General features: G+C 45.8%; 1 long non-coding RNA gene across 1 annotated transcript in view; it reads right to left on the bottom strand.

Moving 5' to 3' along the window:
- Nucleotides 1-2,114: 2,114 nt before the first annotated feature.
- Nucleotides 2,115-24,135, bottom strand: part of LOC120400139 — a 33,364-nt gene continuing 11,343 nt past the window's right edge. Inside the window, exon 7 of the long non-coding RNA XR_005595558.1 lies at nt 2,115-2,163. This is a non-coding gene — a long non-coding RNA (uncharacterized LOC120400139). The remainder of the gene's footprint in view (nt 2,164-24,135) is intronic.

Raw genomic sequence — 24,135 nt, 5'->3', positions numbered from 1 at the left:
CTGCTTTGTGAAGCTCACAGCAGCATACTGGGAATTGAGGGCATAGCTGGGAAGCCCCTGGAGTAACCAGATGGCCTGACACTTCATTGTAACTCCCAGTTTCAACTGACCCATCAGGGATCTGGGACCTGCTCCACAAAACTGGGACAAACATGGCCAACTGGAACTTCTGGTCAGCACAGTTAGGGTACAGCGGGGCTCAGAAGGGTTTCATCAGCTACTTCAGGGCCAGGGAGAGCTTCGACAACTGGGACAGGGCTGGGTGCCTGCAGCTCTCCCCCCAAAGAGGGGGATTACAGCCTCTCTCTGGGTGGGAGTGGTCCTAGTTGTGTGCTGGAGAGGAGCTGGCAGAACTTGTTACAGCCACCCACTTCTGTACGTCTCCAACCAGCCCTGGGGAAAAGATTCAGGGAAAACAATGGGTACAGCTGCCATCTTCAGGCATTTCTTGATACAAACCTCATCAAAGGCTCTAAAATTCATGGATTTCAAGGTTTGTAGGAACCACTGTGATCATCCAGTCTGACCTCCTGAATAGGACAGGCCAGAGAATTTCACTCAGTAATTCCTGCATCAAGCCCAACCGCTTCTGTTTAAACAACAGCATTTTTAAAACTCTTCCACCTCCATTAGTTTTCATTTAATTTTTGCCTCTGCACTTCTGGGATCACACTGGGACTAGATATTCCAAAATACCACATGAAAAGTTGTCCTCACTGTATTGTTTGGCTAGATCTGAAACAAGTGGCACTGGAAATCTCATGAGGAGGTCTGGTCAGTTTTTAAAATTTCTGGCCCAGTGTCACAGATTCAGGAGCAGGTCTGAGAAAACACTTCACAACAATTAAATTATTCAGTGAATTTCATCCTTTGTCCAAGGGCAGGTAGGGAAGTTTTCAGATTTATTCGTTATTCACAATTTTCTGGGGATTTCTCTAATGCTGATTTGAGGTTGGCAGCTCATTCCGACTGCGAATATTACATAGTTAAATATATAATTTTCAGTTCACACCCCTAGCTTCTGTAATCCCATCTCAGGGGTGATAGTGAGGCTGGAGAGGTTATGAAGCTAAATTCATGTAATGTTTGAATGGCACTCTGGGGATCCACCTACTGGAAGTACAAAGTAATAGTATCAAAGAGATGGGTTTTGGGATGGGAGATTAGTTGTTTTGTTTTTGCAAATAGGGTGTAATTCACTCTACATAAGACCTATTACTGATTCCTCTGTCTGAGTGGTGTGCAGGGATTGAACCTCTAGATCTAAAAACACAGGTTGCTACTGTTGAAGCTTAAGGATCAGTTCTACTAACTTGGAGACTGTAACATTTGTAAACCTTTTTACGTTAGCCAACCTTTAGAGGGGGACAAAGCCACACTTGGCCAGCATGCACCAAATAAATCCTCAAAATGAGGCTTAAGTGGTTCATAGACTCAAATGTGGCTCTTCTGGATAGGGGGAATAATTTCTGAATGTTGCATTCACGTACACAAGACAACCCTATCATTCCTACCTCACTGAACTCCAACAAAGCCGCTAATATTCATCTTTCAAATTCCATTGGCACCTAGAAAATAGCAAGAGGGACAAGCATCAGCTACCCCTCCCCTCCATACACACACACTTCCCACCACTGGTCTCCCCCCCACCCCCCGCACTCCATTAATTTAAATGAATTAATTGGTACAATCATACCACAGTCTGCTCTTGATTTTCTGATTAACAGAATGATTAGACAATGCTGAGTCAGCAATAAACAGCTGCGGTTCTCATTCCTGCTGGCTTCTGAAGAGCCACTTTATCAAGTGCTGCTGTTTTTGCCATTCCCCCTAGTATAGCTAATCAGCTACATCCACAGAGCCAAGGAGGAATCTGGGCATTTAGCTATTCTGCACGCTCTTGGATGGATTCAGAGCCATCCAGTCAGACTAGCACACATTTATATTTATAAGGACATTTAATAAAACCCAAGAAAACTTTTGTTCCTTTGGGGTCCATTTCTGATTTCATAAGCAAGGCCCCCTGATATGGCACATCCAGACCTTCTCTCAAAATTCCGGGCACCCATAACACATTGAGTTCATGACTGTAACACCAGCATATTTCTTCCACTCACTTTTCGTAATGGATGGACAGTCAGATTGCAGAGCCTGAAGTCTGAGCTGTAAAACAGCAAAGGAAGCAGCAGTGAAATTATCCCCCATATTGCCTCATTATTATTTATTGCAATTCCAGCTTGACCACAGTATAAATGAAGGCAGCAAAGATATTTGGCATTTCAATGTACTGGGCACTGCACAAACCCAGGGAGACAATATCCCTGCCCGAAAGAGCTTACAAACGAATCTGAAGCAAGACAGGAGAACAATAGGAGGAGACAGCTAAGGGTAGATGAGGGTTACGATAATCAGATTAGTCAAGTATATGAATTGTCTATGTGCACAACATGGCTATTTGCGGTTTGCGCTTGGAAGGGCCACTTCTGGCTTTGGAAGGTGAGTTCATGCTCCATGCCCTTTCCGTCCTTGGGCTTTCAACTGAGCCTGCCAGCAAGAGTGACAGTTAGTTAGTGCCATTGCAGATGGTGTGGCATGCAACTTGGGTTTCTGTTCATCATCTTTGCACCTGGTAGCCTAACAGCTATAAGATACAAAGAACTTCCTGTCACCATCAGACTGGGCTAAATCTGAATGGATGACTTTCAAAGCAAAAGGCTCTGTATGTTGTTGTTAATCAGTCTCCTGAAGTGTCCACTGCCATGGACGATGATCCTTTTCTGTGCTCATGGCTTGCAAACCCTCATTTACAAAATGGCTCTCTCATAAAGTCTGCCAGAAGGTTCAATAAAGAAATCTGTCATGGCCCAGCTTCTGGACCACGGGGGCACATGGAATACAAGATCAGATTCATTAGTTCCCAAGCCTTCAATGGGTTCCCCTCTACCCTCTTTAGCAGGAAAAAATATGACACTGTTATGTAAAATAAAATAAAAAAATCAGTGTTGATTAATAAAAGTAAAATCAAGAAGCCACGCCAAAGACTATTCAATTTCAAATTAATTTCCCCTTCTTAATTGTCTGAGAAGGTCTGCACAATGGTATGGGAATATGAATGCCTTGCCATTTCAGTCCTGGGTGAACCTATCCTTTCTGACAGCACATGCCTCCTGCAGACCACGGCTAGTCGAGGGCATCTGACAGGGAATGGAAAGAGGCTGTGGATGCTCTATGTGAAAGTGTTCATTGGCCGTGACAAAACTCTCCAGATAGCGTTCTCATTTCCTCTTCATATCCTGCCAAGATGGCTGCAGCCTCAGATGGTGGGGTCAAAGGAGGCTTTGTTCCTCCTGTAAGTTCTTTGGATCTGATAGGGAATGCTGGAGGCAAAGCGGGCTTTGGGGTGGAGGCTGACAGCTCGCAATCCCCCATGTAATAACTTCATGACCCCCTGAGAGGTCCCGACCCCCAATTTGAGAACCCCTGATTTGAGGTGAAGGGGCAGGCGATGGGAGTGCCGCCTAAGGGCAGACCATGGGCAAGGCCACACCTGGCTGTTTGGGGAGGCACAGCCTCCCCCAGCCTCTGATACTTGCCACCCATGAGCACTGGTAATATGGGGGAGATTATCAGAGATGATGGGGAGGAGGAAAAAGAGAAACTGTAGAAAGAACATCCACAGGCACAATTGGTTATGCAGGAATCCCAGTCACCAGGGAGGGATTGGCAGGCTATGGGTACGGCAGACCCTGTAGTTGGGGAGCAGATTTCAGTGTGTTCAATCTCAGGAATGGAAGAGTTTGTTGAAGTCACAGGGAAAGAGAAGTTCCATGGAGACCTCAGAGGATAACTGAGGGTGGCCTACAACTTTCCGAACCACACATCATTTTCACAATTCAGACAGAGAACAGATTTTCTCTCTTTGGCACTGTTGCATATGAGGGAGAGCAGAGAGGAGCTTGTGGACCCGTTACAAGCACATTCACTAGGGGAAAGGTATCTGAGAATTATTTGGCTTGAGCAACTTCAGAAAGAAGCATCAGAGTTGGGATCAGGATCTGGGGACTGAGGAGACCCCCTGGGGGAGAGTAATGAACTAGTCAACAAGTAAAAAGTGGCTAAAGAAAAGGAAAGAGGTGAGAGAGAGAGGGGTAAGTCAAGGGGTTTAGTAGAGTGTCAAGGCAGTCAGCAAGGCAGGGATTGCAAGTGTCTGTGACAACCTGACCCTTTATGTAGATGATAATAATGAAAATTGCAACTTGGAATGTGCGCTGCATCCTGAGTGTGCACCGAAGGCCAGGTGATCTTCCAGTTTTTGAGGGGCAGGATTTGAATCTAGTTCCATAAAATGAATCTGTTGTTCTAGGCATGATGTTTTGGGAGCTCAAAGAGATTGAAGGAGAGGACCATCTTTTTGGTCCATGGGCCCTGATATGCAGGGCCGGCTTTAGGAAGTGCAGGGCCCAATTGGAACATTTTCAGCGGGGCCCCGGCAGGGATGACTAAAAAAAAAAACGTAAAAAAAGGGGGGTGCGGGGCTGGCTGGAGACAGGGGCTGGCTGCAGGCAGGGCAGGGGGTGCTGTGCTGGTGTGGGCAGGGGATGTAGCAGGGGCTGGCTGGGGGCAGGGGGTGCGGGTACAGGGGGTACAGCCCACCCTGTACAGTAAGTGCCCCCTACTCTCTCCCCCACCGGGGTAGCAGCAGCAGCTATTTAAAGGGCCCGGGGCTCCCCTGCTTCTACGCCCCAGCCCTTTAAATAGCCGCGGGAACTCTGGGGAAGCGGCTGGGCTCCCGCGGCTATTTAAAGGGCCTGGGTGGTAGAAGCAACTGGAGCCCTGGACTTTTAAAATAGCCCCCAGAGCCCCGCAGCCCTACCCCAGGGCTCCAGTAGTGGGGCTCTGGTGGCAATTTAAAGGGCCTGGGGCTCCAGCCACCCCGGTGCGGCGCACCGGCTCTTGCCAGTACGCCATACCGGGGCTTGGGCAGGGCCTCTTAGGCGTGGGGCCCAATTCAGGGGAATCGGTTGAATCGGCCTAAAGCCGGCTCGGCTGATATGTATGATGAAGTAGGGGTACTGCTTTATATATTTTCAGTATCACCGAAGAGGGTGATAGAATTGCCGGGAAGGAGTTCATTAGTTGATTTCTGTTATTTGGGTGTGAGGTATTGTCATGTCACCATCTATGGTCCATAGCATCTGAAGCTGAGGAAAGCTCTTTTTTACTGATGTCATGACAGTTGTGTTTGATGAGATATTTTAATTATCTAACTGAAGTGACTGACAGAGCGAAGCAACCTAAAGGGTTATGAGCTAATGAAGCTGACTTACAAGCAGTGAGAGATGCCGTTGGCTAAAAGATGTTTATGAGCATCCTCATTTAAGGGGAAGGGGGCATTTACATTTTTTAGAGAGGAATCAGATACACCCTGTCCCATTGACTATGTGAAAGCTACCTCAGTAACCAGACAACGTGCAGTGCAGCCTGTAGAGTTTTCTGACCTCTGAACTCGGGGAGTTAGGAAGAGTGGCCTTTGACCATGATTATTGGAAATTAAATACTTGTTTACTTATTAGTGCAGTGGGAGTTAGAAATGTTAAAGGCATCTTCATGGGATAAGAAACAGTTTGGGAGTTTTACACATGCCTGATGAAATGGTGGGAACGGACAAAGAGGAGCCTGGTGACCTCTCTAAGACATCTATAATAATCTGATTACAAGCATCATGTAGCATTGCAGAACTATTTGAGCTTCATAGTCAACTGCAAGGTGGGGAACGCATGTAAATAAAGGTCTCAGAGGAAGTTAAGGAGGAAATGGTTCAGTATGAAGGGAGAAATCTGGAATCAGCTAAATTTGCAAAGGACTTCAGGACAAAAGGTGGGGCAGCTTCCTCTGATATATCTGCAGGATGTGAGGAAAGGAAACTGCAGTGGGTTGTGGTGGGGTTACAGGATCATAACTCTTGGGCAGGTCCATGGGGACCCTGTTGGCATGTTGATGATAGTTCAAGAATATTACAGTGAGCTCTTTCTGGGACAAACCAATCTTTGTTTCCAGCAGCTGGAGTTTTTGGATAGTATCGCAGGATTGGTAGATGAGGAACAGGACTCACTTGTGAGACCATGAAAAGAGATGGAGGTTCCTGCATCTACCTTGTCACTGAAGAAGGGAACTTCCCTGGGGATGGACAGGTTGACTGAAGAATTTTATCAGAAGTTTATGGATCCTCTCTCTGTATGGTGTCGTCATGTTCCTTCAATGATGCCTTGACTAGAGGCTCACTGGAATTTTCCTTTTATGAAGGCCTTTTGACTTTTTTGGCCAAAAAAAAAGGAGGCGGGACCTGGAGTCTATGGGCCTTTTGAACATGGATTACAAAAATTTGGCTTTTTTTCTAGCAAAGAGATTGGGGAAAGTAGCCAGGAAATTATTGCATCCCAGTCAATCTAATACAGCTAAAGGTCACACAGTGGCAGACACTTTGAGTTGTTTGTGGGAAGTATTTGAAATTGGCTGTGGCGAGAATGGGAAGGTTATGTTTTGACTTTGGATCACACCAAAACTTTTGATAGAGTGAACTTTGTTTCAATACGGTATTCCTCCACAGTTTATTAACTGCCTGCGGGTCTTGCATGTTCATGCACTGTGCATCCCTTTGTAAATGGGTGGAGTGGAGAGGCTATACTGATACGTGCTGGGGTCAGACAAGATTGTCCCTTGGGTCCATAATTGTATTGGTTTACTTTGGACTCTTTTATTGTGGGCTATGGATGGTAACAGGGGATTTCAGGGCTTAAATGAGTGGATTAAGGAAGAGAGGAATTTCACCCTATGAATAAAAATTTTCACCCATGTGGATGACATCACAGTACTTGTGGGTAGTACCAAAGATAGGGACATATATCTAGACACCTTACATAACTCTGCAGCAGGAGCAATGATCAACAGGGGGAGGGATAGCTCAGTGGTTTGAGCCTTGGCCTGCTAAACCCAGGGTTGTGAGTTCAATCCTTGAGGGGGCCATTTGGGATTTAGTTGGGGATTGGTCCTGCTTTGAGCAGGGGGTTGGACTAGGTAATCTCCTGAGGTCCCTTCTAACCCTAATAATCTATGATAACATGAAGAAGAGTGAGGATTTGGGGATGCCCTTTTTCTCTTCCAAAGACGTTGCAGATTGTGACCAAGCCCTCCCAGAGCTATAGATATAGATATTTTGGGATGTACCTTCAGTGGTGATTCAATAATTGAGTGTCCTGGAAGAAACAGTTTGCCTCCTGACAGGCTAAGGTGATGAGGTGGAAGAGATGGACCCTGAAATTGGCAAAAATGGTGATGTGTATTAAAACATTCCTGTTACCTCTTTGCATTTATGTGGCATTTGTGATTCCTCCTCCTGGAAAATTGTTGGTCATATTGACAGGGTTATTTTTTCAGATGCTCTAGGACAATAAATGTATCCCAGTGAAGAGAGGTATAGTCTACCATCTAGTTAAAAAGGGGGGCAGGGATGGTATGCCCTGAAATGTTCTTGATGGTGTAGTTTTTGTGTTTTTAATTTTCAAAGGATTCCTGCAGCTGTGAGTAGAGGGTGACCACTCATTTTCCAGCATTACTGGGAAGTGTCACAGGGGAAAAAATGGAATAACTGGTAGGGAAAAGGGGATGGAGACCCTAAAAAGATATTCTTGTCTTGCAATAGCTACACAGGCTCCCTCTTTCATACAACTTGCTTGAAGGTGCATTTCCCATTGGCATGTTCAAGTGACAGCAGTCCAGCACGGTGGCTCACAGTTAGAGCTTGATATACCAGAGGATGTTTAAGGAAAAATTTTCAGACTGACGTTTAGCAGTACTGAATTGCCGAGGAGATTGTCTCAGTGGGGCATTGCACCTTTGAAAAAACAGTTCCCTTCAATAGGGCTGCCCAGAGGATTCAGGGGGCCTGGGGCAAAGCAATTTCGGGGGGCCCTTCCATAAAAAAAAGTTGCAATACTATAGAATACTATATTTTTATGGTGGACCCTGCGGGGCCTGGGACAAATTGCCCCATTTGCACCCCCACACACACTTTCTGGGCAGCCCTGCCCTTCAAGCACAGGGATCTAGGATGGTGGGTACTTCATGGTAAATTGTATGTTAGAGGTAACAGCTAGGGGAACCACTGAGTAGAAAGGCTACCCCATGAAGCCTGCTCTGAATCAGAGGACACAATGGAGTATTTTTCCTTATTCTGCCCCATTAATGTCCACATCTGGGATTTGTGGGCTTCAAAACTGAGAATCCTTCTGTTGCATGGTCGGACTTGTGGACAATTGGCTTTTCGACTTTTTCAGGCACGGGGACTGAGCATCTGACTGCCTCAATAAAGAAAGACAGACACTTTCCATGTATTTTCTCTGAGACTCTGGAAGTTGTTAATGCAGTGGCTTAGCTGTTCAGCCTGTCTTCCGGCACAGAACGATGCACCTGAAACCATGGTTCGCACTGTTTGTGAAGTTATTCCGTCACTAGCAATGGTGGAGAAAAAACGAATGATTTTGGTGGAATGGAGAGTGATCCTCTAGTTTTCAGGACAAAGTGAGTAGGGTAGGATGGGGAGGATTCAGGTGATTTCTCTTTGTATCTGTGATTTGTTCTGATTGTGACTGTAACTTTTGGGTTTGAAGCTTATATTTCAATAGACATGAAGAAAGAGAAAGAGAGAGAGAGATGGATAGATATACACACTATCCGCAGATAATACAACAGCTTCAGAACAAAAGGGCTCATGATAGCTAAGAGGTCTTTAAAATCAGTGTCAATAGTTGAATTTTTTTAACCTATTTGATTACCAAAAGTCCGATCTTTGGTCAGCCTCCTATAAAAGGGGTTCTACAACTTTTTCCATAGTGGGAACAATATCTCGACAGAGATTCCTGTGTGCCACCTTCTCTGAACTTCCCAATCCTACAGACTTCACCTGTCTTCCCATTTAAAATCTCACGGACCCCATCTCCCATTCACAGTCACTGTGGATCACTGTGCCAGCTTTTACTTTTGCTTACATGGAAAAGTAACAATAGAAAAGTGTTCAGTGGATGTTTTAGCTTCTTTTAATACCAAATAGGAGCTGGGAAGAGCCAGGACTATGTGACCAGACAGCTCTCTGCAGAGCGCTATAAAGTGCACTGGAGATCACACTTTGGGAACTGCTGACCTATGACAACAATACCTAGAAATTTCCCTAAGATGCAAAAATTGGAAGAAAATTTCAAGCGCTCCAAAATTTAGGCAGTTCAAATCCAGGGTCTTTTTATTCAGCAAATCTATAGCAAAATTTGGATCCAGATTCAGATTCTGAACATCTCTAAAGTCCAGATCTGTAGTTTGGACTTGAGTCCATCTCTAATACTAACTTAAATTTATGTAACACCATATTCCCATTGAAAAAGCCCCAAAGTGATAAACAGACATATATACAGGAAACATTCCACTATCAGAATTAATCCACCTCTGGAGTGAACTGAAGCAGATGTTTAATAACACACAGGAACACTGCACAACAATTTAGGACAGGAAGTGAAGAGAAATACCCTATCCAGTTAGAACTACAGGGAGAAATTAGGTAGGCAGTACGGGAGGGGGACTAAGTAGGGGAGAGATCATCAGAAGGCTTGAGATCTGTTCTTGACTGATCCTTGAATGGCATCTCTGAGCCTCACTTTATCCATCTGTCAAATGGATATTACCATTGTCTCCTTTTCTTTGTAAAATACCTGCAGATCTAACAAATGAAGCATGCTATCTGAATGCAAAGTATCATTATTATCAACATCCTCTGTGTAGGAGTTTGGCCAGGACACCAGAGTTAGTATGCCTGAAACAATTCCAGCAGAACTTTATGGCCACAAATGGTCAGGACCTTCTTGCAGTAGCTGGGTTTTCCTTGAGGTTACAGATTTCCCATCCATGTACTGATCATACCTGACTCAGCTTCATTTGGTCCCAGCTTGAAGTGGTATGGCTATGGGCATTGTATGCATTGCTTGCTACATGAAAAACGAGTTTGAAGATGCGTCTCCTAGGCCTCAGCATAGCTTTTGATTTGCTTCTTCATCCCTTACAGGGGGCTGATTTCTTGCTTTCAGCACAGGCTGTCAGTTCTTTATCAGATTGGAAAATAATGCTCCAAACTGTATGGCACAACAACGCTGTCATCTGTCATGTTGTGCAGGTAGGTAAGGCACCTTGGCAATAAAAAGCTCTGCTGTATTCTAAAGATCTTGCTCAGCTCGTCTGTGCAGACGTGGAATAGCCAGAGTGTCTCCAATGGCTTGAAATGCAGAAGATGGAAAACATTAGAATGAGGCAATTGGATACAATACAGGACAGGTGGCGGTGGTGAGGAGGAGGTGATTAGGGGACTGTATCGGAGCAATCTCAGATTGCCAGTGAGAGGGGGCTATACCTGATGTGCACGATACAGACCCTTTTACCATTGTAGAGTAGGCAGCAAAGACGATTTTAGTTCTAGTGGAAGGTGCTGTACGGAGCACCCTGGAGACTGAAATCCTCTGTTAACCTTCAGAACGGATACAGCAGGGGGAAGCAGCAGTGCCCAGCCAGTGTGGCTCAGTCCTTGAGCTGAAGGAAGAAAATCCCTCTAGGAATGAGGGGATAGTGCAGTCTCTAGGCTCTGGCACCTCTGCTGTGACTGACAAGAAGGGTGCTCATTAGTGCAAGTTAGAGAGATGTGGACACCCGTCTCCTAAGAACTGGTCTGAGATCCACCAGACTTGTTTCACAAGGGACACTGAATACCCATCATATGGAAAAAGCTTTCGGTCATTGGTGATCCAGGCTAGATTCACACTAGAAATAAAGAACTTTGTCCTATTGCTGCTCCTCTCCGACATCCAGGCCCTCCGATTTCTTTGGGCCAAATTCATCTGTGGTGTAACTCCATTGACTTCACTGGAGATACATCAGGAATTAGTTTGTCACAGTAGGCCAAATTCTGCTCCCAGTGATCTCGGTGTAAAACCAGAGTAACTCTATTGATTTCAAAGGCATTACACTAATGTACATGAAAACAGAAAACAGAATTTAGCCCAATAGACTCTGGTGGAGGAGGACAATCCACTGCTTAGCATGCTGCCCTCTCACCGAAAAGTCATGGGTTCCATCTTTTGCTCTATTCACCCAGGTTTGTTTTCAGGGGAGGGGTGAGCAATGAGGTTGCCCTGGGTGTATGGAGCAGGGAACTTACTGGTATCTGGCACTGGGAAGATATGGGGTAAATTCTGCTCTGATTGGCTGGCCTTTTCTCCCTCCCCCTTGGTTACTGGGGTTGGTGAACCAGAAACATTTTTTGCCTTGGCCAGCTAAACATCCAGCGCCACTGTTCCACCACAGACTTCCTGTGTGACCTCAAACAAGTCATTTACTCTTTCTGTGCCTCAGTTTCCCATCTATAAAATGAGAGTAGTACTTCCCCAGGAAGTGGCACTCGTACAAGAGCCTAAGATACATAAACTGATTTAGTTGTCTCTCTGGTAGTCAAAATCAGAGACAATGTTCTGCTTTGGAAGTCGTATCCGCTAGAGTGTTTCACAAAGGCCTCTTCCATTTCCATGTAGAAAAATAAAATGTACAGCATAAGCCATTTGATCTTATGCAGTATCCCTGGTACACAGCATAACAAAAGATGCTTGATGCAGCGTGAGAGCCATACAGGAGGAAAGGAAAGTGTGAAGGCAAAAGGAAGTGTCTCAGAGGGAGGGAGCTCCATAACCATGGAGCAGCCCGTGTCAAAGAGCAGCCCTCCCCTGTAGTAGAAAACCCAGAGGAAAGGAAAGAGACATAAGGTCAATGATGGAGTTTCAAAACAAATGGGAGGGAGAAGCAGAAGTTAATGGTTAAGTGTAAAGAGGGATAACACCAAATTCACTTGTTATACCAACAATTATCTGATTGGAATTCATTATAAACCCAAACCAACAATTTTTTTGTTATCCTCAGAACTCCCACCTGCCTTTCTTACCCCCATTTCAGTGAAGAGAAAGAGAGCCTCTCCAGCTGTGCGGGGGAGGTTGGTGTGGAACCAACACGCCGAAAGAATACTACTAGACAGTGCCACTTATCTACAATGCAGTGCCACTTACATGTTTACTGAAAAGAAGAAAGAGATGATTGCAGAGCTAAACATTGGAGAGCATCCGATCACAATGCTGATAACATTCAAAGGGTCTATTGTAGTGAATTTTTGTAGTCTTTGTCTAAAGATGATAAGCAGGGAGGTAATGAATGACAATTTTCAGAGATGTTTTCAAAAGTGCAAAATTCACAAAACACCCATTTGTCTCTCTCCACTTCTATTCTAAGACCTGGTCTATATTGGGATTCCAGTCACATGGCTAATGGCACCATTGTAAAGCCTCTAGTGTAGACACAGCCAGGGTACACTTGTGCAACATGGTTTTTAGCAGTGCAGCATTTCAGGGCTTGTCCAGACTAGGGAAATTTGCAGCAGTGTAGGTACCGTGGTGTAGTTACACCAGTGCAACCCCACATCATAGGCACTGAGTGCAACTTGCCTCAGTAACTTAATGGGGTGAGTTGCCACAGTGCAAGCCCCATCTTATGCCAGTGTCGTGCACCACACAGGGCGTTTGCAATGGTGTAGTATCATGGGTGTAACAAACAAAAAGAAGAAAAGCCTATTATAGACAGGGCCCTGCTGTAGTTTCAAACCAGGGTAAAGCTGGACCACTGTAAACGGTGTCCATGTTAGGGTTTCGCACAGGTGCAGCTACTCTAGCGACTGAGATCCCAGTTAGAAAGGCTCAAGATGCAATTTTCAGTCATTCGTAACTTTCAGAAGCTTTTGCCTTTCAGGGTGGAATTTTCCAGGCCTGGTCTCTGCCCAAGGGAGATTTTCATTTTATTTTATTGACAGTTTGAGCAAAAACTAGTCAGCGATTTTTTAAAATTAAGAAAAAATACATTTTCCCCATTATTAAAACAACAACAAAAAATCAAATCCGGTGGTAGTAGGGAGTTAGCCATTAGTGGGGAGCTACCCTTAGGAAAGCTGCCTTCTGTTGCAGATCAGTTTGGAGTTAGGAGTGATGTATCCCCTGAGCCCCAGGGTGTCAGTGAACCAGCCTCATGGCCCCCTTCTGTCCCCTCCCAATGAAACAAATCACCACCAGAAAAATCTGCCTTCAGCCTTGTTTCATGGGGAAGCATGTTCAAGTCCTGGTTCTTTTATTATTATTATTATTATTACTGCTAAACAAATGGCATATGCCTGAGGTGGAGTGGAAATGTCGAAGCCTCAGAACCCTATCAGCTTCTTAGCTAGAGTGATCTGAGGGGAAACAGACTCGGGGGGTTACATTTCTCAGAGTGGTCATTCATAACTGCTCCTTAATCCAAAAGCTACAGAACAGCTGCACTTTGAACTCCCCTGAATATTCAACCTTTCCTCTAAGAACAAGCGGCACAAGTTGGGTGATGCTAGGCATTATTTTTTCAGCCATAAAGGATTTAATGTCCATGATAACTGCAGATCTCAGTGGTACCTTATCTACAGGGCCCTGTGGGGACCTTGTATTATCCATTCCCCACTGCAAAATTGAATGCCATTCTAATATTTGTCAGCTCAGCCACTGCAGTAACCAGTTCTGTTAGGCACAGTGATATATGACAGAGTTCTCTAATGAGAAGACAGAGAAAGCGAGGGGCGACTCTGCCATGTGGCCATGCACTTCAGCAGAAAGCTTGTGAGTCAGCAAAGAGAGACAAATTTCACTTCCCGCACTGCAGTTTATCAAGCTCCATCCCACTCATCAGCCATTCCCTGTAGCGTGGATAGCTGAAGAAACTACATTTTGGAAATTTACACGTGCCTGTGACCCCATGCTGACTGCAGTAATGGAAGAAGGGGGGGTATCCATTGTTAAAAGCCACTGACTTGCTATTCTTATTAAAGCTGAACGTAGTGACTCCTCTAAACGGAATCCTGAAGATGAAAGATACAGTATAAGCCAAGCCCCAATCCTCTCCCGGTCACTAAATGATCCCATGGCAGGAGCAGGGGTGTTAGACCTGGTATCTTGGCCATATTCCAAAGGAGATATTTACATTCTGCCTTCCTAATTCCTGACCCCCTCCCCCAGGTTTAAATGTGAATGGTACTTTTCTTTTATCCTCCAACAAGTGTTATGTGGCATGCACATTTAAACTGCTGCCGTGATCTGCCCTAGAGGTGGTTCAGCGGTAGGTGAAGGAGCCTTTATATACATTCTATAGATTGCTTTGGAATCCGTTGGAATAAAAGAGGCCATGTAAACAAAGTTATTATTCTTGTTTTATTACTAATGCAATTTGACTTTAAATTCTGTTGTCACTGAGCAAGTCTGACAAGCTAAGCAGTAGAGCTGTGGCTTCCCTCCCCTAAACCGTGACATGGTACTGCCAGGAGGACACTGAATATCTGCAGTATAGATTCCTCTTGGAGATGTGAATCTAGGAACAGTCCTGTGCTTGGAATTTTCCTGGTTTCCTTTGTCAGTGGAGGAAGCGTTAGAGTCCATTGCACAAGTGGTAGGTACATTAGGGATTCGTTTGCCTGTCTCTGAGGCATCAGGTGCAGTGTACAAGATTAGATGGACAAATGATCGCATCTCCTATGGAAAATCTTAGAAACATTTTTTTAAAAGACGGAGACATTTGTACATATATGAGTAGCATATGCACTGACCACAAGCCTAGGATAAAGGCTCTCAGTAGTCAAGCTTTAGGGCATCCGCTGAGTTCAGGAAGAATTTCCTTCCATTTTTATAGTAAAGTATGGTGTAGCTGGACAGTTGCATTGTGGGTAAAATCCTGGCCCCTTCAGAGCCAATGGGAGTTTTACAACTGACTTCAGTGAGGCAAGGACTTCATCCTATATGTTTTTTCACCGTCCTCATCCATCATCGGCCACCATCAGAGACAGGATACTGGACTTAATTGTCCAGGGGCTAATTCTAGTATAACAGCCCTTGCTTTCCTAAGAAATGCATTCATCTCCGTGGTGGAAAGGCAGTCATTATGCACCAGCAACACTAAACAGCAGTGCTCTGTAGGTGAGGAGAAAAAGAGTACTGTATGCAGTTGGAACTGTGGAGTACTTTAGGTCAAAGGTTCTCAAATTATGGGGTGGCCCCCCTGGGGAGGGACAAGGAATGTTTTCAGGGGGGTGAGAAGCTTTAGGCAAAAAATATACTGTGCACATTTTACTCACAGCAATGAATAACTAGCAAAACTGATTCCTCCAGACATGCAGGTCCTCAAATAGCACTGTGCATTTGACTCTAGATGGCACTGTGTATTTGGATGGGTTTCTGTTACGCTTGCATAGCATTATAGACAGTCATTGCTATCTGTATGTTAATCCATTTTCTACAATGTGGTGTTAGGGTTGCCAGGTGTCTGGTTTTCGACCGGAACACCCAATCAAAAAGGGACCCTGGCGGCTCCAATCAGCCAGGGATCATCTCTAGTGGTGAGAGGGAACTTCGCTCTTCATGGCTCATTCAGTCCTTGGCCTCTCCAGTGAGACAGCCAAAAGGAAGGTAGTTAGTGCTATGTGTACTTAGGGTGACCAGACAGCAAGTGTGAAAAATCGGGACAGGGGTGGGGAGTAATAGGAGCCTTTATAAGAAAAAGACCCAAAAATCGGGACTGTCCCTATAAAATCGGGACATCTGGTCACCCTACCTGAACTGTCAGGTTCTGAGGTGGACATTGACACTGGACTGAGATCCATCAAGCTCATTTCTTCTATTACCCGAACAACCTCTCATGGTCACTCTACAACCTGGACTGAATTTGATCCAGTGGCCCACAAGTGAAAGTCATGTGGCTTTGTTCACCTTCCTGTCATTTTGGAGGAGATATGATTGTTCACCTTCCATGGGAAATATTTGCAAGGATTCAGCACCCACAATTGAGGCCAGATTTTCAAAAGTGCTCTGCATGCTACATGCACTCAAAATGCTGAGCAGTTTTGAAAATCTGACCACTCATTTGGTACCAATGGGAGCTGAGCACTCTTGAAATTTTGTCTCGAGAGACCAGCCAAAGATTGAGATGCATGGGCCAATCTTTTTAGTCCTAACTCAATGAAGTCCTTGGAATTACCTGTCAGTAGAACTATTCATGTGAGTAAGGGGGTAGAGTTAGCCCCTTATTTGGCAATTGCAAGTGCAATATCTTCTGTTGCATTTCAGCCCAATAAACACATTCAAAAGTTAGACTTAAATTTTAAACACTTTGTGAACAGGACTCTGCAGAAATTGTAACGCATCATTTAACAGCCCTTTTTTCTGGGTTATCTTCTTTCTCCCCCTTCCCCTCAGCCTGCTCTTACTTTTCGGTAAACACATAAATCAGCATAATCTATATTCATTAGATAACGTACGTTGTTCGGTGCAAAATTACCCCTGCTTTGCATGATTTTTCCCCCTTCTGATTAATATAAATGACTTAAGTTAATTATGTTTCTCTTCATAGAAAAATGTATTTGTCAAACTATAAAAACATCAATAAAAATAAACATGTGGATTTTAAAAGGGGAGATACACAACAAGAGTGGTGTGACTAATAACAGGAGCTTCCATTCCCCAGTCCTGCCTGAGAGAGGTGGTTTCTGCTCCAGTGTCTGGGGCATCCAGACATAACCGTAGCTCTGTGGAGAGCCCAAGTCTGGTATGACACTTAGGAGGGTCAGGCAAAAATTACAAACTCAGTCAAATCTACCAATCTGATTAAGCTAAACAAAAGTTTCATTGCACCTGCTTGGGAATAGCCCTTGGGCATGCTGTTCCCTTAATCTGGGAATCTCCCAAAATCTGCACAGATCTCAGGATAACCACAGGAAACATGGAGCATCCATACAGCTGTCTTGGCTGTCCTGCCGGCCCTACAGAGCATAGCTCCTGAAGGCCCCATGCTCTTATGGCCTCTTCCAACCATAGCTGCCCTCTGAAAGCATCCTGAAAGGGACGCTCCACCGAATGAACAGGGAAGCAGCACAACTTAATAGAACCTTCACTTTTATTACCTTGCACTGGCTTTCCCCCCACCAGCTGTTGTACCAAACCCCTCTCCCACGGCTGTGAAGACTGGACTGCAAGTAGGAGATTCCACACAGTGAAGAGGGCAGTTAGAGCATGCCACCTCAGCAGAGTTCCACTGCCTGGGTCTTCCCATCTGCAGAGCATGGGGTCTTAAACCTGGTTGTCTCAAGTGATGCTGTGTTACTTCCTTGTGACACTAGCCCAGAAAAAGTCTGCTCTTTGTGAGCCCATCCCCTGAGTGCAGGTGTCAGAAGATGGCTGAGGGCACTGGGAAGCAGTCTGCCCAGAAGAAAATCCCTCCACTCCACATGCCCATCTCCTGAAACACAGGGAGAAGAGGCGAGCTGGCTGTGCTGGGAACTAGTCAGCTAAGAGCATCCCACAGTTCACATGTTCAGCCTTTGACATGCACAAAATGAACCAGGATGGCCGCACAATGGTCTTCTGCACTCCATCCCCAAGGCGCAGGACCCAGGCAGCTCTCTTGTTGCATCATGATCATGTTGACATGTTCAGAGACTGCCAAATTCAGCTGCCCAAACTAGAGCCTCTTTGAATTCACCCACCCTATATACATATGAGAGGTTGTTCCTATTTCCTCTCTTTACAGAACAGCACAGAGCTGTAGAAGCAAGAGATGGAGAAATCTTGCTAGATCACTGCTAGCCCATTCCTCCTGCCAGGATAGGATTGTTCCCGAGGGTGCACCAGGACATCTTGTCCTTGGAGGCCAAAGCAGGGACCTTTTGGCCCTTCAGAGAACCGTTTAGTCTGACCTGGATTTTCTTGGCCCTGTACTGATTGGCTGTTTGTGACAATCCTCTCCCTCCCTTACTGACTCTTCAGTTCAGCCTAACTGAGCCCCCTGCTCCTCCCAATCTCCTTTCCCCTCCGAACTAAACCAACCCCCCAAAAATATTGTGGTATGAACATACTGTTTGCTGCCATCATATTGATCTCTCACCTTGTGTGTTTCACCCCTTCTCCCATCCTCTATCTGTCTTGTCTATTTAGACTGTAAGCTCCTGGGGGCATGGATTGTCTGCTATGGTATTTATACAGTGCCTCACACAATGGGGCCACATGCTTGGTTGGCCTTAGGCACTACCACAATAAACATGATTAATACTCTCTCCGCCTACAGCACCAGTCCATCAAAGGTCTGCTCTGGGAGAGGAGCCATTTTGGGATAGGAATCATGGGGTGAGGGAGAAGAATATTTATTCATCTAAAACTCCTCTGATCTCAAAACTCCGTCAAGCTTGGCTGGCTACGAAGTCTGAGGATTGCTCCAGTTCCTATTTGTTCCAAACCACTTCCCCCACCCCTGTGTTATTCCCTCCGCCCAAGGCAGCTTTTAAATCTGAGCAGGCCAACGTGCCTGACATTGGATTTACTCTGCCTGAAGCCAAAATAATTACTGAAATCTATTAGGTAAAAGTGTATTGGGTTCTGATTGACATAATCCTTGTTACAGCAAAATACCCGCCGATCTGTAATTGGAAAGCAAGTTTGCCTCGTGAGGAAGCAAAGCTAGGTCTGAGTTATCGGCAGAGATCTTACATGTGGAATCTTGGTTCAAGCTGCCCCCTATGATGACCCTAAGGGTATGTCTTCACTACCCGCCGTATTGGCAGGTAGCAATCGATTTATCGGGATCGTTCATTCAGAGATTCTAGAGAAGAGCCTACTGAAACAGGAACAGCCTAGGAAAAGGTGGGGCGAAGGACCTTAATTAAGCTGGATTTATTTATGATGGATTATATGATAGGATAATGGGATAGGATAATGGGTCAAAGTCAATGCCACACTGGTAATTAGTACAAAAGTACAAAGGGTCAATGTTTGTTTATTTCCAGCTTTTTCCAGAGGTCTGGCTGAGAGTCATGGGGTTCCATGCGAGCTGGGTTTGATCGCCGGGGAGGAAATTTTCTCCCAGGGTAGATTGGCAGTGACCCTGGAGGAGAGGTTTTTTCCTCCTCCCAAGCATGGGGGGGGGGTTGGTGGTGTGATTATCTCTCTCTCTTGAAGTCTTTAAATCATGATTTGGAGGCATTCAACAGCAAGTCAAAGGGAAAAATTAGTTCAGGGGTGGATGATCGGCTTATGTGGCCCATCTCTGCAGGGAGGTCACTAGAGATGATCAATGGTCCCTTCTGATCTTGAATTCTATGATTCTATGATATATCGCGTCTCATCTAGACGCGATATATCGATCCCCGAACGCGCTCCTGTCGACTCCGGAACTCCACTAACCCGAATGGCGTTAGCGGAGTCGACATGGGGAGCCGCGGACATCGATCCCGCGCCGTGAGGACGGTAGGTAATTCGATATAAGATACTTCGACTTCAGCTACGTTATTCACATAGCTGAAGTTGCGTATCTTATATCGATTTTCTCCCGTAGTGTAGACCAGCCCTGAAATGGCCTTGTAGAGCTTAGAATGGAGGCTAGAGGGCAAACTTTACCCTCTGATAACAGAACTCTAACAGCTGTTAGATCACCACCGGTAACTAACTTGTGTGTTCTCCTCTCTCATTGAGCAGCGAGACATCCCCACCCCTGTATGAAATGGTTCTTCAGAATGCCATTTACAATGTGCAGCTCCTTTCCTCAGTAAAGCCAGCCAGTTTCAGGAAAAGACATTAAAAAAAAACTGAGAAGGGTCTTTGGAATTTCTATTCCCTGTTCTTTTTTGTTCACATAAATGAATCTGAGGAGATGCTTATAGCAACTGGAGCTCAGCCCCAGTTGTCTTCACATGGGCTACGAATAACTCTCATGGATGAGACTGTCAATGGCAGTTACTCATATCCTGTGTTGGAAGGCTTGGCTGCTGAAGCTAAACTTGAGGAAAGTTTGGATCAGGATTTCCATCCAAACTTTGCAGCTCAAAACTGTTTCCCTGAATACTCTGTAGCTTCATCTGTAGGTGCCAAAGCACATCAACAAGACAAGCAAGTGTTGTTATCCCATTTTAAAGATGGGGAAGATGAGGCACAAAGAGGTTAAAGGGAAGAATTTAAAGGCACAAATGGGAATTAGGTACCCAACTCCCAGAGAAAACTAATGTGACTTGCTCAAGGCCATCCAGCAAGTCTGATTTTCAGTCAGGACAGAAACCCAGATGTCCTGGAGCCCAGTCTAGAGCCCTCTCACTCAGCCACACTGTTTCCTGACTTCCTCAACTTCTAAAGCAACTCAAGTATTCTCTCTCTCCCCATCTTCCCATCCCTCCCAGCTTCAGATACAATTGATATTAATCCTTCAGCATTGTAGTTACTTGAAATGCACCATATGGGCCATTGTTTAATTAATAGTGCTGCTTTCATTCAATCTGAGCTTGATTAAATGAAAACTCCGTCTGTGGGGAACTGAAACCTGCATGCAGGAGCAAGGAGAATGGAGCTTCTACCAGCTTTGAAGAAAGGGAGAAAAGGGGACATAGGGGTCTAAGCAGCATTTCCAGCTGTTTCTGGAAAGGAGGGAGGGATCGCGTGCCTCTAAGCAGCCACTGCATCCTGTAAGAGTAGCTGGGGAAGAAATAGCTGCGGAGTGGGAGAGGTGAGGAGGGGAGATCGGTTTGTAGAGGGCTGAGAAGAGAATCCAGTGGGCTGGATTCTGGGCTGGGCCTCTCAAGAGGTGCAGCCCAAGGAAGAGTGGGAATTAAGATGGCTTTAAGCCACTGTTATGCCTGTAATATTCTGAGCAGGGCTAAACTGGCCAACAGTGTAAGTTACAGCATTCCCCTGGCTGTTCCAGTTCAAGGCAGCCTCCTCACAGTTGCCATGGGGCTGCTCTGAAGCCCACAATAGCTGACCTACACAGCCCTGTGGCCACATCCCCAACACACCCATTCCCATCCCTGCATACCCCATGCCAGCAGGCGCTGCAGAGGGCCCACCCTACACTGCTCCTGAGCTGGGAAAATTCCCCTCGGTGTCACTGAGGCTACAGTGGGAGCCAGATGTACAGGCCTGGGAGACAGGGAGAGAGAGAGAGAGAGAGAGGAGGGCAACAGGAGAAAGGACTAAACTTTTGTTGATTTTAAGATTTCACACAATGCAGCAGCTGCTCCCATATGCGCTGATTCCGCTGAAGATGGTTTTTATCACTGGAAAAACTGAATAAGGTGGAATTTACAGCTGTTGGATAGACTTCCTGGCCTAATTTGATCATATAGGCTCCAGGTGTCCCAGCTCCCAAAGCCTGTGCCTCCTCCACTAATCCTGTTGCTTTCCTGGAATGGCGTGGGTTGCTTTTTAAGTATCTTTTCTTTCGGGTTCCCCAGCATTCAGCACTCCTCTTCCCTGTCCTCAGAAGGGCATCACCGTTAAAACACTATGCCAAGTACATGCTAGGGCCAGTTTCAGAGCTGCTTACACAAGAGGTTGGTGTAATGTGTGTTGTGTCCTCATAGAAATGTAGGACGTGAAGAGATCTCAGAAGGTCATTTACTCCAGTCCCCTGCACTGAGGGAGGAACAAGTATTATCTAAGCCCTGGTCTACACTGGGGGGTGGGGGGGGATCGATCTAAGTTACGCAACTTCAGCTACATGAATAATGTAGCTGAAGTTGACTACTTAGATCGACTTACCGTAGTGTCTTCACCGCGGTAAGTCGACTGCTGCCGCTCCCCCGTCGACTCTGCTTGCGCCTCTCGCGGCACTGGAGTACAGGAGTCAATGGGAGAGCGTTCGGGGGTCAATTTATCACGTTTGACTAGACACGATAAATCGATCCCCACTGGATCCAGCGAGTAGTGTAGACATACCCTGAGTATCCTAATAGAGGATAACGGCATACTACTGCTGTCAGCTAATGGAGTTACTCCGTTAGCTCAAATGGGAGATGTCTGTACTTTAGTACTGAAAAAGTTTTGCTTGCAAACCCTGATGACAAGCACCCACAGCTCATCTTGACTTTAGCTGGACTTTGGGTGTAGGAATATAAAGATTTATGGTGTGCAATGTGTCCTCTTCCATCAGGAAACTAGACTGCTCAGGGTTTCTGTGGCAGAACATTTACCTCCCTGTATGAAAAGCAAGGACTGCCTCAGCTACCTTCCTCCAGACCCAGCCCCCATTCAAGAATGACAGACTGAACCAGCACTTTGGGTGGGGAAGAGCCATAACCCTGCTGCCAATTCTCAGAGCAGAGGATTTTGAGTGAAGGGGCTGCAGAATGTGTGGTCAGCAGTAGAACCTGAACCTACATGCCTCTGGATTCATCCTCTAACATACACTCCCTTGTTTGTCACTTCACAAGAGGGTCCATTTGGTTACAGTGAGAAACACACAGAGCATTTCTGTTCTGGATATTGATCAAACCTCTGCACAATGGCTGGATTGGAGGATTCAGTTCCTGACTCTGCAACAAAATCTCTTTGTGACCCTGGGCAAGTCACTTAACCTCTCTATGTCTCAGCCCCCCAGCTGTAAAATGGGGCAATAATGCATCCTGTCCCCCCCTCCTTCTGCCTGTCTTTTCTAGCTCCACTGTAAACTCTGTGAAGCAGATAATGTCTCTTCCTATGCATGCATGTACAGAACCATGCATAATGGGATCCGGAGCTCAGATGGGGCTGCAAATAAATTAAGATAATAGGACACACTTGTTGGAAAAGCTCTCCCAGTGCACTAAGTTACAAATCCTTTCTCAGTGAAATGCATTTTATGCTTCACAGAGACCATATGGGATGGAATCCTCCTTCCTAGGCAGCTGATTGTCAGCAGAGCTGCTCTGTGCCTGGTACTGCAGTCCAGGGACTGCTATAGCTTCTGTGTCACCTATGCAGGGAGGTGGGTCTGGCCAGAGGGCCACCTACTTCTGAACTGATTGGCCATGCTCCTGCCTGCCACCCCAAGTCCCTCCACACTACAATGGATTGAGCCCCCACAGAACAGTGTCCCAGGCCATGAAAAGGGCACAGATCCCTATGTGGGCTCTGCATCCTGCCCCCACCCCGTGCCCTGCAGAATCACTTTAGTTCCAGTGCCCTCAGTGCTTTCCATGGCACTTGCCTTGATCCCAAGAGTAGCAGGTACTCCCGAATATAACCCTGAACAAGGACTGAGTGGAAATGGAGCTGGAATGATAGCCATGTTCTCCCCCAGCCCATGGACAAGGAAGTAATAATACTGAATGCTAAGCAGAATGACTCCCTCCAGCTTTTCCCCCAGAGGAACACATTGCGGTTGTTTGTAACTGTTCGGCAGTTTTCAGGGGAAGAAAAATAGAAGTATTTCAGTAACCTCCAGCTCTTGCAACGCTCCATTAAGAGACACTAGGCATAGGGTGGTGACTGCTGTGTGTGAAGAGAGGAAAGGTGAGTCTACTGTTCAAGCACGCACTGAAAATCTCTTCATGATGAAACATCTCAGCCACCTGGTGTCCCTGCAAAAGCCCAGAACCGACCATTATCATCATTAGATTTTTATTTAAGGCAAAAAGAATCAAATGAGGAGGATTTAGGTCATAATTTTCAAACTTGGGCAAAGCCATATTTAGGTAGCTAAATACGTGGTCTGGTTTTCAGAGTTGCACCTTTTTTTCCCCCTGCTGGAAATCACATTTTCAAACACAAAAACCTAGTCAGCTCTCTTCAACCAATGTTCACTTCCAAACATTTCGTTAGGGTGGAATTAAAGTCACTGCCACACAACAGGGCCTTCTGTTACCCATACCCTTTCAGGCCATAAGGGTTCAAAACCTCACCCACAAGTGCCCAGCTACTGTCTCTCCACATAACCTCCCCACTCCCACCCTTCCACCAGAGGAGTTACTAACACACAAAAAAGACACCTTACAAAAAGCTGCTGTTTCACACTGTTCCACCACACAATCTTAACTCTGCTGGAGTTTGTCTGTGCTGGGGGGTGCTGTCAGCAGGATCTAGAGCTCGTCATGAATGTTCTCTGAGAAGGCCTTGCTCAGATCCTGCCAGCGGAGGGAGACTATGGGTCAGGGTTATGGAACCTGGGGCTACACCTGCCAGGATGACAGCAGGCTCTGCAGTCCTTGCC

The sequence above is a fragment of the Mauremys reevesii genome, linkage group 3 (genome assembly GCF_016161935.1).
Source record: "Mauremys reevesii isolate NIE-2019 linkage group 3, ASM1616193v1, whole genome shotgun sequence".
Classification (NCBI taxonomy): Eukaryota; Metazoa; Chordata; order Testudines; family Geoemydidae; genus Mauremys; species Mauremys reevesii.
The sequence above is the reverse complement of the archived record's forward strand: the minus strand, read 5'-3'. Positions and strand labels throughout refer to the sequence as shown.